The sequence below is a fragment of the Acinonyx jubatus genome, chromosome D3 (assembly GCF_027475565.1).
Source record: "Acinonyx jubatus isolate Ajub_Pintada_27869175 chromosome D3, VMU_Ajub_asm_v1.0, whole genome shotgun sequence".
Classification (NCBI taxonomy): domain Eukaryota; kingdom Metazoa; phylum Chordata; class Mammalia; order Carnivora; family Felidae; genus Acinonyx; species Acinonyx jubatus.
In genome coordinates, this window is record NC_069392.1 from 40,765,570 (window position 1) to 40,781,734 (window position 16,165).

A 16,165-nucleotide genomic window follows, 5' to 3' on the forward strand; every position below is an offset into this window, starting at 1 on the left:
GAGTTTGAAATTAAGCTCAACCCCAAGCCAAAAATATTATGTAAATCAGTAACCTATTGAAATACAACTTGTGCGTGGTATTTTCTGAGCTGTTGGGATGAATGCACCCAGCCCTGGAAACTGGGACCTTTGTCATTTTTACACTGAATGGCATTATTTTACTGGGACTATGATCTTGTCAAACCAGATGAACATTCTTCTTGGTCAAATGCAGGAATTTAATATGACCTCAAGGGCTCCTGCAGCCATCACCTAGTAAGGACTGAGGTGGGGATGTGTCCGGAGGTCTTTGGCTTTAGTTAAACTAATTTCATTAAAGCAAAGAATTGAATGAATGAAGTTGTGTTTATTCCATGTAGTTCCTACTATGTTGTGAGAATTTTTGTATACTTACTACTTTATAGTACTTTTTAATTAGAGGACTGATGTAGATAGTCTTCTGGCATCCCAAATAGAGAGGAAAATTTGTGATTGAATGACATTACTCTCAATTATTGAGGATGTAAAAGATGGAGAGGTGATTTTGTAAGGAGGAAGCACAGTCCTGACTTTGACTGTGGAAGCTGTGCATACAGAGCTCTTCTGCCCTCCCCTGTGATGGGAACATGTGCTTTGGTGTGTGGTGAGTGAGGGTCTCCAATTCTGCTCAGATGTGTGGAACAATCAGGGAATAAAATCACATGAGTAGAGGGCTTAGAAAACAGTGTGGTTAGTATCTGATTATTAATTAATATTATCTTAAAAAATAAACTTGGTCAAAAATCCTTATGATTCATGCTTTTCTTTTGGAGTTTCGAGACTTTTTAAAATTCTCTGCTTTTTAAAATTAAACAATTTATCAATTTAGGGAAGAGAAAAAGAACAAACCCCTGTTCTGATTTTTGACCAAGAATTTCTGCTAAATGATGTGCAATAATAAAATTGTAGTCAGTTCTGTAATATATGCTCATACTTTCATTTTCCCTGTTCTCCATTGTGCTGAGAACCTGCTTAGAAAAAACGTTTCATATGAATTATTTTATACATGCTGAAAAAGTCATTTTTAAATAATTTACATGAAATATGGGTGATGTAGGGGAAAAATTGAATGATAAGATTTCTAAAACTCCCACATTGTTTTTGAGAAAAGGAATCAACTCTGCAGATATTTTGAAAATAAGGGAAAAATATGAAACCAAGAGGAGTGTGTTTTAAAATAGCATATCCTGCAAATGATGTGACATATTTGCTTGAACCTAGCTAAGGACATATCAAAACAATGAGACAAAATGGATTACAAATAAAGAAACCACGAGGAAATAAAAACTATATTCTAAAATTATACTTTCTTTTTAAAAATAAAGATTGTCATATGTATTAGGGCTGTCCAGAGAAACAGAACCAATAGAACATATATACGTACGTGTGTGTGTGTGTGTGTGTGTGTGTGTGTAATTCCTTTGATATATATAATCACAGAAATTGACTCATAGAGTTTTAGAGACCAAGAACCCTATGATCTGCTGACTGCAAACTGGAGAACCAGGAAAATAGGTGGTATAAATTCAATCTGAGTCCAAAGGTCTGAAAATGACAGGTTGAGAAGGAAAGCAATGGCCTAGGTCTTGGTCTGAGGCCAAAAACCTGAGAACCAGGAACAGTCATGTCTGAGGCAGGAGAAGGTGAATGTTCCAGCTCAAGTAAGGAAGCAAATTCCTCTTCCTCCACCTTTTTGTTCTATTCAGATGCTCAGTGGCTTGAATGATGCCCAGCCATGTCTTTGTTACTCAATCTACTATTCCAACTGACGATCTCTTCTGGATATGCTCATGGAGACACTCCAAGAAATAATGTTTTACCAGCTATCTGGGCATCCCTTGGCCCAGTCAGAGTGACACATAAAATTAACCATCACATCTGAGATCATTCTGAGATCAAAGTTTTAAAATACTGGATGTAGAAAGATAATAAAAGTTACTTTGGGAATCTTATGTTTATATCCTATACTGAGAACAGAAGTATCCAATTCAAAAACATACACTAAAATATACTTATTGTTATGACATTATTGGATGGAAGCTTAAGGAAGCAGGGTTATAGTACAGTGGCACTCATGAGGTGGAAGTGGAGGTTTTAAGAGGACAATTTGACCAAAGAGTCACTAGGGGATGAAAGGAGGACATGCCCTAATTCAGACAGGTTTGTTTCAAGTGGGGCAATTCCCTAAATAAAGCCCAATTGATGAGAATAATTTAGAGGCTGCTCTGTCATCTACAGCAGAAGCTCAAACAGAACTCAAGACATTTCTACTTATCTGGTTTCATAGGACACTGCAGGGAATTTATCTTTCACCTGCTCATGGAGACGTACCAGTGACGTGGTGACTGGAGCAGGGCTTAGCCAGGCAAAAATTTGATTCTACCCCCCCCCCCCACCACCTCTCCCACCTCCTCAGGCTTAGCCTCAGACCAAGACCATAGAAAACACAAACTAACATTTCTTACTTTTGCTTTTGACCTAGCTGGATCTTATCTGCTTAGAACTACTATAGGCTTATAAATTAAATTGGGATATCCAAGTCTCCAACATCCTTTATTCTCCTTGGAAACTTGCACAGGAATCCTGACATGATATGAGCAACTGTATGCTCAGAAAGGGTAGCAGAATATGCCACCCCTAAATATGCTTCTTCTATACCTGCAACAAATATGCTGGCATGGGCAGGATGCTTGGAGGTTTCAGGAAAGCAAGAATTCTCTAAAATCTGCAATCATTTCAAGATTACTTAGGAATATTTTTTGGTAACTGTGACAGAAATTCAACTAAATCTAGATAATAGATAGATGATAGATAGATAGATAGATAGATAGATAGATAGATAGTTTTTTACAGTGATAACTGGAGTATATTCTGTAATCCAGGATCCAGGGTGAGACCAGCAAAGGAAAGGGAGCAACGTGTGGGCCCCAGAATGGTTATTGTTTTCTACTTCTTTTTTCTTAATGTCTCTTTACATATCAATATATCATATTTGTTAAATATATATACTTAATAAAAATTGCAAACACTAAAAAGTTACAGGAAATATTTTATCAGACAGCTATATGCCCTTTACTGCGAATGAACTTATATTAACATTTTGTGGTATTTGCTATAGCCCTTCTGCACCTCTATTTTGAATAATCACTATTTTAATTTTTTTTTTTTTTTTTGAGAACTGGCAGAGGTCATTTATTCAGAACTTGCTAAACAGTCAGCCCCCATCACCTGTGTTTTGTCAGAAACTCAAAGGCAGGAAGGAGGAGTAGGAAAGCTTTATATTGGAAAAAAGGGAAAACTTTAGCTATGCCCTGATTGGAACCTGTTGGCGTGGGGAAGCTACAGGTAGACAAGTTACCTATAAGTGGGGTGTTCTTTGTGATTCGTTAAGTATAGATAGTTGGCTCTCTCTGGATGATTCTGCACTTGATCTTAGCCAAAAGGCCAAGAAGTGATCTCTCTGTATGATTCTAAATCAGAAATGGAGGCTGAATATTTTTATATCATTCTAACATACATATCTGTACTTTTCTACATAGAATTTTATAGATACTAAACAACCTTTGGCGAAACTTAAGTATTACGTAACTTGTATCATTGGGATACACATGGTTTTCCATTTCTTTTTTCTCTCCACATGCCTTTGAGTTCTGTTTATGTTGACATGCATATCTATAGTTTATATATTTTAAATTATCAATAGTATCTGTTGCAGGAATAACCTTTAGTGCATGCTCAGTTGTGTGCTATTCCTATTTTTTGTGTTTACAGAGGGCTGTTTGTGGCAAACATCTTTGTTCATCTGTGTGAATATGTTCTCTAGGGCATATTTTAGAATTGGTACTGCAGACTCATAGATTTTGTGCCTCTCACCTTCAGCTTTATTAGGTGTTTCTAAATTGTTCTCTGAAATGACTCATCAGTTTGCCTTTCCACCAGCAGTGTACAAATTTCTCCATCTTCATGTCCCCATCCAAGCTATTTTTTTGCTCATTAGAAGGAAATTAGGTGATACCTTGTTTTTATTTTCTCCTCCCTGATTTTTAATGAAGTTGAATGTTTTCTTGTGTTTAAGAAATAATTCGTGGGCCAAAGAATATACCATATTGGAAACTGGAAAATGTTAGAGCCAGATCAAAATGAAAACCTTACGTTTTAAAATACGTAGGGGTCAAAGTATCAGGGAAAGGTAACTTTTTTGGCTTTCGCTCTGGGTGGAACAAAGAGATTCTCCCCTGAGAATTCTATCTGCGGGTCTGTGCCTCACATGGATTCAAGTTCACAATATGTGCTAAGTATATTGTCCAGGAGGTCTGTAAGTGCTAAACATGGGGGTGGGGGTTGGGACAGTCTCCAGTAAACTTTGGGAACTTTATTTTCCTCTCCTTGTTTTTGTTATTGTTGTTTTCCAACTTTATTGAAAGACATATAACATTGTGTAGGTGTACATCTGGGTTGATTTAACACACTTGTGTATTTCAAAATAATTGTTAGCTATCACCTCCATCATGTCATATAATTACCATTTCTTTTTTGTGGTGAGAAATCTTAAATAGCGCATTATAAACCGCCTTGCCCTTATCATGGCTAAGAGTGAAATTACCAGATGTCCAGGTGTGCCTATAAATAAAGCTTGTGCTTTCCTGTCTAGCTGTCAATTGTTCTAATTCCACTCCTGGTATGTCCCATAATGGGAGAGTGGGGAAGTAAGTATGGGGGAAATGGGCAAATTCCCAGAAGAGGAGGGGCTTCTTGGCACACACAATAGATGAACAGTGACTTTCCAAACTTAGGTTTATTCTTTAGGCAGCTACACCCAGTCTTAGCTTTTAAGAAGGATGGAATGCAAGGGCCAGAAAAGAATTCCATATATGCAATCAGAAGAAATTCCTATCATTCTCTTTTTCTTTGTCAGAAAGACTAATAACTTCAAAAGGCAGCATCAGCCTCTTCCTCTGTGCATATGTCCTATTGGTAATGGTTGACGGTGTCTGAGTCTATACAGAGGAACTTTAAGGCTTATAGAAAATATAAAGGGAGGACTGTATTCCTATGATGCCATGTTCCCTACCAGAACTCCCCTAGGCCCTGAGTCCCTGGGCCAGTTTCTATAGTTCTAGGTTTGCTCTGTAGCTCCTGGAAATAGTTTGTTTACCTTCTCCCTGACCTCACAGACTGTTTCTGCTGAAGCCTTTTATTTCCCACCTCAGGCTCATTTTTAAATCAGAACAAAACTCTTGGAACACTGATTATAGCCTGCTGTGTCCTTCAAGCTATTATACAACTACTTTGGCTTTTCCAAGCTTTTAAAGTTAGCTAAAAAATGTAGAAAGCAAACGGTGTGAAATAAGGAGGAGGTGTAAAATTTTTAATAGTTCCCGAAAAGACAAAGAATAGGATTGATGCATGGGTTTCAACTTTAGTACTGGAGTAGATCAACTGATAATGTCACATGCAGCAGTGGAAAGAGCACAAATATTGATGAACAGACTGCAATAGCACTCAACGACAATAATAATTGTTGGACACGACAAAGATAAGAATAATATCTTCATGTCTTATTTATTTAGTATGGGTCTGGCATGCTACTAGCTACTCTAATACATCATTTCTTTCACTCTTCACAACAATCTTGTGATATAGATACTCTTACAAGATGAGAAAACAGAGGCTTACTTACTAAAGTTAAATAGCTTGTTCAAAATCATACAGACATTTTGTTATATGACAGGGAGGGATGGTAGCACAAATGTCATGCATTTGAGGTGATCTTTGGATTTTAAATTTATTATAAAATGAGCTATAGGGGCGCCTGGGTAGCTCATTTGGTTGAGCGTCCGACTTCGGCTCAGGTCATGATCTTGCAGTTCGTGAGTTCAAGCCCTGCGTCAGGCTCTGTGCTGACAGCTCAGAGCCTGGAGCCTGCTTCCAATTCTGTGTCTCCCTCTCTCTGTCCCTTTCCAGCTCATGCTCTGTCTATCAAAGATGAATAAACATTAAAAAAACATTTTTTTAAAAAATGAGCTGTGCTTATTACAGGGGTTGGCAAATTACAACCAGTGGTCCAGATATGGCTATTTTTGCAAAAAAATGAAAAGTTATTGATACATAGCTGTACCCGTTGATGTAGATATTCTTTGTGGTTGCTTTCACACTACAATGGTAGTGATGAGTAGTTGGGACAGAGACCCTGTTGTCTGCAAAGCCTAAAATTTACTGCCTAGCCCTTACAGAAAGTTTGCCTAGCCCTGCTCTGTTGTGCACTTTTTTAGAGCATTTTGGAGACATCTTGCTTTTGTGTTCTACTTTTCTTTCCTTCATATTGTGTTCTAATATCCAGCCTATGTTGGAGGTTGAGTATTTTTTCTAGAGGATTCTCCAGCCACTTTTAGATTCTCCATCCTACTCAAGAAGGTTCAAATTTTGCAGTTGCCCTTTTTCCATCTGTGTGATAAAGTCCCCAATATAGCCCTGTACTTTTCCCCTAAGGCTTCAAGTAGAAGTTTATTTTTTCTTCAGCCTTCCAACATGGGGTTCCTGCATGATTCCAAGGCCTTTGAGGGAGAAAGATTCTTAAAAATCTGGGTTTCCATGTTATATGCTTTTTATTCACATAATTTTATATCTCTTCCTCATTTTTTTCATGGTGGCCGTGACAGAAATCAGTATTCATGTCATGAAATTATACTTTTATCTCCGTATATAATCTTCCTTGCTTGAGTGTATGTTTGTTGTCTACACTCTATTTTGCTGTTTTAGCATGCATAGATAACTCAGCTCCCAATGAGAAAAAAGTGAGGAGAATATTCCTTCCAGAGAAAGATGTCATGCTAGCTCAAAAGGAGCATGACTCACACAGCTCCTTGAGGTCATGAATCTTAGCTATCTGATTCTTAGCTCTGGCTCTAGTATTCAGCAGCCTGGTTCACTAAGTGCTTATTGAATAAATGAATGAGTAACTGTAAAAGAACATCTCAAGAAGGGAGATGACCGAATTGATTTTTTTGTCTATGGTTCCACTATTTCCCAGACTTCTTGTTTAGTATCTCTCTGGGTTCTGGGACCAATCAAACCTCTAGGCAAAAGAAATATATGGAGCCCTGCTTGTAGAGTTCTATAGCTTGGCACCATCTCAGTTTTGCTCCTGGTCCCACTTAAAATTTCTAGACCTTTACCTTGTAATCAATTACCATCTTGAATCTTATCAAGGTTATGACTTTCAGAATTGTAAGATAATAAATTGTATTGTTTTAAGCTATTGAGTTTGTAGTAATTTTCTATAGCAGCAATGGGAAACTAATATGAATGGATATACACCTGGCCTTACAAACATGGTTCTGAAGGTCAGAAGTCCAAAATAGGTCTCACTGGGCTAAAATCAAGATGTCAGCAGAGTTGTATTTCTTCTAGAGGCTCTAGGGAAAAATCTGCTTCCTTGATTTTTTTAGGTTCTAGAAGCCACCTGTATTCCTTCCTCCAAAGCTAGCAGCCTAACATGTTCAAATCAATCTGTCTTTTCCTCTGACTTCTGCTTCCTTCAGCACATATCTTCTGACTCAAAACCTCCTGTTTTCTCTTATAAAGACCCTTGTGATTACATTGGGCCCACTGGGACAATCCAGGACAATCTCCTCAAGATCCTTAACTTAATCACATGTATGAAGTCCGTTTTGCCATTGAAAGTAACATATTCACAGGTCCTAGGGATTTGTAGGTGGGTATCTTTTGGAGTAGAATTATTCAGCTACCACACTCTTCCTCCTTATTTGAACTGGCCCTTGGCTACCTACCTAGTAACGTGAAGCTAGCCTGAGGAAGGAATGTCACAAAAGGAGACCTGCCTGAACATCTGCCAGTAGCTTGCTGCAACACTCCCTGAGACCTTCATGTACATTCTGGACCCTGTATTCTGTCTACTTCTAAATCTCCCTGATGCCTATCTGTGTCTCTGCCTGGAGTTTTCCATGTTGCTACTCCTGAGATCTACATCAAGTCCACGTTTAAGGTACACTCCTAGTTCTCCCCACTCCTGACTCTGACAAGAGGCTTGACAGCAGAGACTGTCAAGTAGCAAATAATCCTGGGACAGAACTCTGCAAAACTGCTTGGGTCAATCCAAATGGCTAGGAATGGAGACAATAGAAAACTATAGAAATTCTATTTGATATAGTCTGTGCTTCAACCTCCTTCCTGGTTTTCTTTTTGGTGATGTCTGGATAGCTTCATTGTTTTCAGCTTGACTTTACTTCTGGATATTGGATTTCTGGCTTTTTCTCTACCCACAATGTAGTTTCCAGGACCCCACTAAAGCACAGTTCTTGAATGTGTACAGTCATTACCAGCCTACTTTGGCCATGACTCCATTTATCTCCTCATCTAGCTGCCTCACTCCAATCAAACATGGGTTTGAAGAGGAGCTGGCAAAATTAATAAAAGTATTATTGGGACCTCAAATGATTGTGTTAGTTACAATTCTATTGTCTGCAAGTGTTAAAGATGGAAAACAAAAGTAAACAAAACTGAAACTGAATTAAAATTTTTGCCACCTTTCTTTTAGTGAAATTTATCAGAGAAATCTTTGACAGGAAGAGTAACAAGTGAGATCACTCATTTTAATCACTAGGAGATAAACAGAGTTTTTATAGTCGGGAAATAAAGGCTTATATACAGAAACTTATCATGTGTTATGCTGATTTCTTCACCAATTGATTCAAAGTTTGACCCATCATTAATTATTTTCTTGCTATTCATTTTTTAAACTTTATGTAATTATTTTAAAATATTTCAAAATCCTTAAAAAATAGAGGGTTTTGTTGAGGAAACTGAAGCTAATGACCTGAAGGCACACACCAAGCCTTCTGGAAGAGTGTTTATTAGGAGAAACTGATAGGAAAGAAGTGAATATTCCCCCACTGCTGATTACATTCTAGGCAGTGAACTGGGATATAGCCAGGCCAGATGTTAGACTTTGGGAAAAGAACCTGACTGGGGTGGTTGATTGGAAAAGTACTAGCTCCTCCATGGTATGACCAGGGGCTGGGTACAGGTCTTGTGGTCATAACCTCAGCTATGTGCCTAGACTGCTTGCCTTTAACACTTGGCTGTAACAGATTTCTTTTGATCTCTGCCAGAGGACAACTCCCTCTCTGGGATGTCTATGTTTAGTAAATCAGAGCATCAACTGGAACAAGTAGACCTTTACCTGTCAGTCCACTCCGTTGACTTCAAAGAGCATGTGTTACAGGCTGGAAAACATCAGGTCTGGCCAAGAAGTTGGCCAGGCAATGGTTAGCAAGAGTGGTGTGGACAGGCTGGCAACTGCAGCTAGAGCATGAGGTCAGGAAAATGCAAAACAAGGCAGAATTATATGGAACAAGGTAAAAGTAATGTTTTCAGCTCTGGTCTTTTGAGCCACCAAGTTCAAGTGCTTGTCGAAAGAGAGAAGTGCCTACATGTTGGAATCAACCTACAGTTTGATGGAGGGTGTGTTAAAATCCCTCAACTACTCAGAGAATCATAGTAGAGGATATAAAAAGAAATGTGGGAAGGATATGTAGAATGAAGGACATTTCATTGGCTGATTGGCTAATACTTAGATATGCCAGTAGTAAGTTTTATCACCCCTGTAACACTTCAGTTGGGCAGGAGACAGATGGAGGATTGGGTGAAGGGGGAGGTTGCCATTTTTCAGTCAAAATATCTTCTTTACTACCTTTCTGGGTAATCCTGCACTTGCAACCTTGATAACATAAGAAGGATATACAATTTTGCAATCTGGCTCTGGTCATCCTCATCTTCTGGATATTCTCTATCATATATACTGCAAGCTTAGTCTGATTGTTTCTTTCCCATCAGTGGTCATTGAGTACACCTCCAATATCCTGTCATTATTATTTTTTAATAAAACTGGGCTTAAGACATCATCAATATCATTACATGTGACTTTTCATTGTGAAACCTGTGACCATGTAGCCTACAAGAATTCATTGAGGAAGCTCACAGGATAGTTCTAACAATACTTTGGTTCTCCTTTGCTGTTACTTCCTTCCCAAGAAAAGCAGGTTGTCACATTTGATATATGTCTTAGCTTTCCTATACCCTACTGCATGTCACTGGGCATGTAGTAGTTCTACACCATCTTGAGCTCTCCACTGTGTCTTAGGAGAGAGTCAGAGAGGCCCTACTGGGTTAAAATCCTCTAATATTTCTACTGTAAGGGATTTGTTGATATGAGTTACTTTCTACCATCCTGTGTGGTTGCTTATATTCTCCCTTAGTGAAATCTGACCCATCATGAGCAAATTCCTCCAAGCTTGTTAATAACCAGAGATATTTTCCCAGGTGACAATCTCTTGCTTAACTCCTCCCTCCAAGTCTCCTGTTCATAGTGGATCCCTGAATAGGAGATCCTCAGGAATTTCATCAAGCATTCTCATTTTTTTCTTTCTGTCAGAGAAGTCCTTCCCATTCAGGGATATATTCTCTAAAGCCACTGATAAGAGCCATAAAGTATCAGTTATCATCAGGAGAAAGTGTTGACTAGCAGATGCATGTGCCAACCCAACCATGAATGTGATGTTCGATTTGGAACATTTCCAGTTGAAAATCTTGGAAGTAAGAGGTAAGGCTCTTTAAAGCACGTACTCTTCACTCTTTTTTTCATTTCAAATCCATTTGCAGTGAAGGAGATATCAGAAATGACTCTGGTTCTTTGGAGGAAGGTTCTGTACAACTGAAAGGCAAATTAATTTGCTTTTCCCTTTTTTCTGTTCTTAAATGAAATATTTTTGAGTTTAGTTTCGTCCTCCCTCCCTTCCTCCCTTCCTTTCTTGCCTCCATCCCTCTTGTCTCTATTTTAAACTGAAACTGACATAGCTTCTAGGAAGATAAAATGACTTTCTCAAGATCACATAGCTTATCAGGAATATAACTGAAACTAGAATCCAACTATAGGAGTTGCATTTATCTTATATCACATATTCAGCATATATGATCTGTGTGGTATATAGTCTTCAGTCAATTTCTTATTCCTCATTCCTCTGTTCATTCTTGCTAACCAATTCTATTTCAGACCTTCCTTAACTTCTCTTTATAGAGTTGCAAGAGCTTCCTGTGGGGTCACATTACCTCTAATTGCTCTTCCCTTCAATCCATCATGACCCTGATCCCAAATTAACTTCCCTAGAGCACCACTTTGATTCCAGACTCTCTTGCTTAAAAATCAAAGTGACTCACTGTTTTACACCAAACTCCTTAATCTCCATTCAAAATTTTTCACATTCTATATATAGAGAAGGTATGTCTATGTATACAATAACAGTTGACTCATAGCTTGTTGTTAGACAGTTACTGCATGCCCATGACAGCAAGTAGGTATTTGGAGCGGTGCGGCAGGGGGTGGGAGACAATGTATTTGGATGTAGGCAGTGATATCTTAGTGTTTTTATTAGCTGCTGCTGTTTGTTGTTGTTGTTGTTGTTGTTCTTTTTCTTCTAAAATAAAATAACTTAGTTGCAACCTTGTTTCAAGAGGTTGTGTTTTTTGCACTGAGGGGAATTTTCAAGACCAACCCATTCTGTCAATAGGATAGGCAGACTGATAATGAAGCATGTGGGAGTTCCACCATGTTTTATAAGTCACATATTTATTTTTATGAGTATTTTCTATGATTAAAAGTTCTCATTATAGGAAATTTTAAAATAATGTAGATAGTAGATCCATGAAATTTTAAAAAATGACTTATTTTTCACAATCTCAATGCCTATAGATATCCTTAACCATAATCATTATTAGAGTTTTGGTTATATTACATTTGGATATATTTCCAAACTTCCTCAAATACTCTAAGAAGTGCAAGACCAACAGATACAAATAAGTTCATATTAATAGTTACGCTCAATTTTTGTAGCATCTCTCTAACCTATACAGCTACAGGGACTAAACCCTCAACTCAGCAGGACTTCTGTTTCTAGTATTCTGGGGAGTTTCCAAAGCTGAGAGAGTGAGCTCTGAGAATGATCATGAGTCACTGCCCTCGCTGCCCTGGATTACTAGTGAGAGTCTTTGGGGTGATGCCCCAAGTTATTATGTTCAACAGCTTTAACAGTTGAAGTTTCCACCATTCTGGAGGAGTCTCAAAGCAGAGTTCTTTGGAGTATAATTTATTAAACAGGTGAGTCAACTTGATTTATTTGGAAAAGGACAGATTTGATAAATGACCTTTTCTATTCCATGACAATGAGGCCGGCTGGTTGCTCCATTTGGAACAGAATCAATTAACATCCATCACTCAAAATTCAAAATCTCTTCAGGCTGGTGTTCACCCCTCTTGTCTAAATCTGATTTTTATTGATTTAATATGAAAACTATTTGATCTTAGTGGCCATAACTTTGATTTCCTGATGTTTAGTTGCTTAGATGTGCATCTGCTTCCACAAGCTAGATGCTAATTGCTTTGATTAAACATTATGAATTCCTACATGAAGAAACTCCTATTGTGAAGGAAGTATGAGAAAATGACAACAAACAAAGGCACAAGGCAGTTCTGGTTGAATGATAAAATTAACAAAATTGGATGTGTGCAGAAACTGGATAGAGCTTTCTGTACTTACTTGCCATAATCCATTATGAATGAAACAAATACATGTGGGTTGGATAAAGTACCAAATAGGATTAGGATTCAAGATTGGTTGATGACTAGGATGCTGTTGGTGAGGCCATTACCAACTTCGAGAGAAATGTGTGTATTGCTAAAGGACTCTGTGACTGGCTGGGCCTTGATTTTGCTCTCATTGAGAATAAGGACACTGGGGAACATAGGTCAAATTTCTATATGCTGTGAAAACTTGATGGGTGGTTGATCCATATCCAAAAGGATGTTTCAATAATCAAATAAATAAACATAAATAATTGTGAAAATCTAATAGGATAACAGTGAATAAGAATAAAGTTCTTAGCATATGTGCCAAAGAGCTATTTCACAGGCGTGGGTCAAAAGAGGCATAGTTTACCAGCAGGGCTTAAAGAGAAAGCCTGGGATTTGGGTTGGCTCAAATATTTGTGGAAAGTAAAATGCTGCACCAAGTGTCATAAAAATCTCAGGTGTTATCAATGAAAGTGTTTTCAGATCAAAGGAGATTACAGTCAACTTTGTGCTAGACAGATCATACCTAGAATAATTATGTTCTGATCTAGACACTGCACTTCATGTGGGATGATGAAAGGCCAAACAGACGAGGATCATAAACTAGCTTAAAACCAAGAAATATTAGAAAAACAATAAATGGATGGATCTGAGTTTATAATAGAAAAATATTAGTGAAGACATTATAGCTGTCTTCAAGTATCAATATATAGTTATTGATATAAATGTAGTTACGTTTACTCTATATCATTCCTGAGAGAACAGTGAAAAAAATAACGAACATGTTTTCAGTACTTACCAAGTGCCCAGTCTGAGGTAGATTATCACATGTGTATGTATATAATTTCATTGAAATTTCACAGCAATTTACAGTGCCTGGCTGCCTCAGTTGGTAGAACATGTGACTTTTGATCTTGGAGTTGAGTTTGAGCCCCACATTGGGTGTGAAGATTACTTAAAATCTTTAAAAATATTTTTTCATGTAACTTTATAAGGTAAGGTATCTTATAATTTAGAATTCTAAGACTCAGAGAACTTTATAAACTTCTTTAAGGTAACATGCATAGTTATGGGATATAACATTAGAATTGTAGAGTGGATTCCATGGTAGACACCTGATTATCTGGGGAAACAACCCTTCTTGTTCTCAGTCCATGAAGTCTGGGAGGCTCTGTGTTTCCTTTCTGAATCTAGGGTAGGGCACGTCCTCCTGTTCTGCTCAATCAGAGCATAGGATCTCTGGTTCTGAATGACTTAATCCATGCATATGGTATCAATTCTAGTGCCTTTGATTATGGTGGAAGAGTCATTCTTTCTTCTCAATGGGATTCTTAAAGGCTAAGACATAAAACATAAGCTGCTGGCAGACATTTTGCCAACATGAGACAAAGATTGGTGCCTGACAATGGGCCAACACAAAGGAAAGCAGAGCAGCTTATAGTGCCATGCTAAGCACTTGAAATGTATTTTAAATTTATTTTTTACTATGCATGTGAGGATGATTCCATCATCTTAATTTTGCAAGAGAAAAAACAAGCTTATTGACAATTCTGAGTTCACAGTATTATTCCTAGCAGAGCCAGGATTCATAGCCAGCTTTGTCACACATTTCTTAGATATCATTGATTATTACCATCTCTATTTTCATCTCAATTTTGCAGATCAAAATAAAACTATGTATATTGTTATACTGCAGCTCTTAACTTCATCATATAGATGAGAATATATGTCATCTCTCTACATGAAATTATTGAGTTTCATGTTTAGGGGATAGATTAATATACTAACACATTTAGGGGGGAATGCAAATTTAAATAGCTGTTCAGAGAAGGTCATTCATATTTGCTTCCCTCTTGTGCCTGCCAAATCCAATGCATAGGAGAATATTGTCAATTGTCCAATTGTATTTGAAGTGCAACTACTTTTTCTAAATCCCTATTGCCCTATTTCCAACACTCAACAGCTTTTGGCTAGGCTACTATCATAGTCTTCAACTAGTCTCCCACCTTCTTCAATGGACCTCCTATATTTCATTCTTCTTACAGTAGCCAGAGTGATGTTTTTAAAAAATAAGTCAGGTTGTATCAAATCCCTGTTTATAATTCTTTGGGGGCACCCTATGACACTTGTGACAAAATCCCAGGTCTCTTTACCCTGTCTTCAAGGTCCTGTATGGTCTTGGCTCTTTCTGACTTTCCAACCACACAGCATGCTTCTCTTCTCCTTGCTCAGCATGTTCCAGCTTTAATGACCTTCTTTTTGCTTCTCAAAAAGATCAAATTTATTAATGCCTTGGGGCATTTCCATCTTCTGCCTTTTCCTCCTGGGATGCTCTTGTTTTAGATCTTTTCATGTCTGAATCCTTGTCATTCAGCTTACAACTTCTACAACCATCTCATGAGCAACAGCTTTCCTGACTGTCCAGCCAAAACAACCAGTTTCAGTCCCAGCACCGTGTTTAGTTTTATAGCAATCATACTTCTTTCTCATTTATTTGTTTATTGCTAAAATATAAGTTCTAACATCACTATAATGTAAATTTACTAGAACGTAAATTCCTCAACAACTTAGGAGAGTGTCAAATACGAGGCTTGCAACATATGTTTGATAGGTGAGTTTAATTATATTTCATTTAGGAGACCAATACTTGGAAATACTACAAATAGAAGTACAATATAAATATTGTGTATTATTTCAAAGATGTATAATAGTATAATTGTGGTAAAAAAGATTAGAAAAGATTATAATAACATATTATCCTTGGTTCTAAAGTAGGATTTTTTTCTTGTTAATTTTAAGTTCATAATTTCAACATTTGTCATAAATGTTATTAGAAAATATTCAAAGCTGGAAATAAGAGTTTAAGTTATTTCTAGGTTAAGTAGGAATGTTGCATTCTTCTTTAAAGTCAGTTTTGATGTTCAAAATATTTTAATAAAATAGTTGTATGCAAGTAAAACAAGGAGAAATTAGTCCATCAAAGCCATAGAACTTTAGGTAAAACAAAAAAGAATATATCGAGGACCTCCACTTCTATCTGAAAAAGTGAGGAAGGTAAGAGTCAATTAAAACCAAAGCAAGCAAAAAGAAGTAACAAAGATCAGAGAAGAAATTAATGAAATATAAAATAGGGAAAATTCAAAAAGACAAAAGGGAATATAAATGGCACCAAAAGCTGATTCTTTGAGAAATTCAAATTGGCGAACCTCTACAAAGACCTATCAGAAAAAAAGATAGGGACGTGATAAAGATAGAGAGAGGGATAGAGATGAGCGAATGAGAGAGAACAGAGAGATAGAAGTGGAAGAAAGAGGGAAGGAAGGAGGGGAGAGGCAGAGAAGGAATGAGAGAGGGAGAAATAGGGGGTAGGAAACAAATTCCCAAAATCAGAAAGGAGAGAGGTGACATCAGTACAGATTATACAAATATTAAAAGATTAATAAGAGAATACTATGAACAACTGTCTATAAATTTAAGCAACTTAGATAAAATGTACAAACTACC